Genomic DNA, 2058 nt, shown 5'->3' with positions numbered 1-2058 from the left:
GTGTGGGGGGGGGGGGGGGGGGGGGTGATGGTGTGAAAATGTCTTCATGATTGATCCTGATGATCAAGTGATTTATAATACCACAGATTCACTCAAGGGTGGGCAGCCAAACACAGGAAACAAGCCCAAGATCCTGGCAGCGTCAGTGCAACATGAATCCAATGAGCCGCTCAGGACTGTCTGTGATTTGGAAACTTGAAAACTAAATTGTTTTAAGTGTGGGGGGAATAAGCTTGGCCTAAAGTCCTGCACTGTCCAGGTCATGAACGCATTATGACACATGTGCTAGTTATTTTGTGTCTCTTTGCAGCCATTTGAAATCTCTTTGTCAACATTTTGAGGGATAATTTTGTGTCTCTGTAATCACTTTGCACTGCTCTGTAGTTATTTTGCATCTCTTTGTAGATGTTTTGCACCCTTTGTGATCATTATGTGTCTGTTTGTATTTGTTTTGTATCTCTCTGTAGTCATTTTGAATATTTGTGTGGCCGTTTGTGGCCGTTTGTGGCGTCTCTTTGGTCACTTTACGTCTCTTTCTGTGACACTTTGACCCCCTGACCCCTTGGGCCCCCGGGCCTGTGTGCCCACAGTAGACCTGTTCAGTATCGGTCCAGGAGGACTCTTCTCTAACTCATGCCCAGGAGCCAAAGACACAGCAGAATAGAACTGAATCATATGAGAAGACATAAGCCACACTCCTTCATATATCTCCCGTCTGACCGGTAGCAAAAGGCCATCTGTTCATTTCTACCCATCTGCTTTGAGAAGCAACTTCATCATCAACACCACACACACACACAGACACACACAGACACACACACACAGCTACACCTCCTTACATTGCAGTTTTATACTGTAAGTGCAATGGCAAGGGTCCTCACGTCACAAGCCTTCCTGTTCCCCTCCACTCCCCCTCCCTAACCTCCATATCCCGGAATTTATAAAAAAAAAAAAACACACACGCACGCACGCACACACACACACACACATACACACACACACACACACACAACAGGGCATCTCCTCTTACCCATCTGTGCCTGTGTCGGATATTTCAGAGGTTCATGGTGGATGAGAGCCCTGCTGATCTGAGTGTAGTCTGGTAGTTTTGGTGCAGAAGCCGCTATGCCATCGCATTGGTGATGCTGGAGACTCAGTGATAACCGGGGGCCGGGGTCTCTCTCTCTCCGTCTCTGCCTCAGCAGGGTTACTCTACAGTCATCTCGCAGTGTTTTCCTTCCCCTTCCTCCGCTTTTATCCGCCGGATCAGATGCGCCGCTGATCGTCCCGGGCAGGACCCACGGTGGATCCCGTCGGTGGCGGTGATGTCTCAGCCTCCTTTCTTGCCTCTGATGTTTATTCTACGAAAGACCGAGCGGCTGTTTGTCCAGGAAAGATTCAAATAAAAGAGATAAATCACAAAAAACACCGAGTTGCTCTGGTGCGCAAAGGAACGAGCCGTGCAGAAAGGGATGGAGATGGAGAGATGAGGAGGGACACGGGGGTGGCGGTGGGGGGTGATCGCCGCTGTCTGCCGTCCTATTCGCCGTTTTCTGTCGTGTTTACGAGCCTGTCGCCTCCTCCCTCCGTCTTTTCTATCTCTCTCTCCCCGTGATGCGTCTCCCTCTCTCTTCAGCCCTCCGCGCTGCGCTCTCCGCCCGGTGTGACGCCTTTTCCGCTCGTAAGAAAATAAGACCCCCCCCCCAGCTCTCTTCTCTTTTACTTCTTTTTTATCATCTTCCCTCTCTCCCTCTCGATCAGGCTGCTAGAAGGAGGAGGAGGAGGAGGTGAGGAGGTGGAGACGAGTGTGTGTGGGGGCAAGTGAAAGAAAACGAAGGGGCTGGAAGGAGGAGCCCCGCGAGAAGAGAGCTCCTCCCCGTTATGCTGCTTATCAGCGGCGGACGAGGGGGGCGCACATCATGTAGGAGGGAGATCTAAAGGAGGAAATATGAGAGGGGGGGCAGAGAGAGAGAGAGAGAGAGAGCGAGGGTGGAGCAGTTGTGAACTTGTGCAGAGGCTCAAGCAGAGAGGAGTGATATTATTGTCACTGCTGTTTCC

General features: G+C 50.9%; 1 protein-coding gene across 1 annotated transcript in view; it reads right to left on the bottom strand.

Annotated features, from left to right (window-relative positions):
- Positions 1-1854, bottom strand: part of mgat3b (beta-1,4-mannosyl-glycoprotein 4-beta-N-acetylglucosaminyltransferase b) — a 71827-nt gene extending 69973 nt beyond the window's left edge. Inside the window, exon 1 of the mRNA XM_023429035.2 lies at positions 1031-1854. The gene's annotated coding sequence lies outside the window, so the exon portion shown is untranslated. The remainder of the gene's footprint in view (positions 1-1030) is intronic.
- Positions 1855-2058: the final 204 nt, after the last annotated feature.

Source organism: Seriola lalandi, unplaced genomic scaffold, assembly GCF_002814215.2.
Source record: "Seriola lalandi dorsalis isolate HSWRI2012SDOR001 ecotype SW California unplaced genomic scaffold, Sedor1 jcf7180002054887, whole genome shotgun sequence".
NCBI lineage: Eukaryota > Metazoa > Chordata > Actinopteri > Carangiformes > Carangidae > Seriola > Seriola lalandi.
This window is presented reverse-complemented; position numbering and strand designations above follow the sequence as displayed.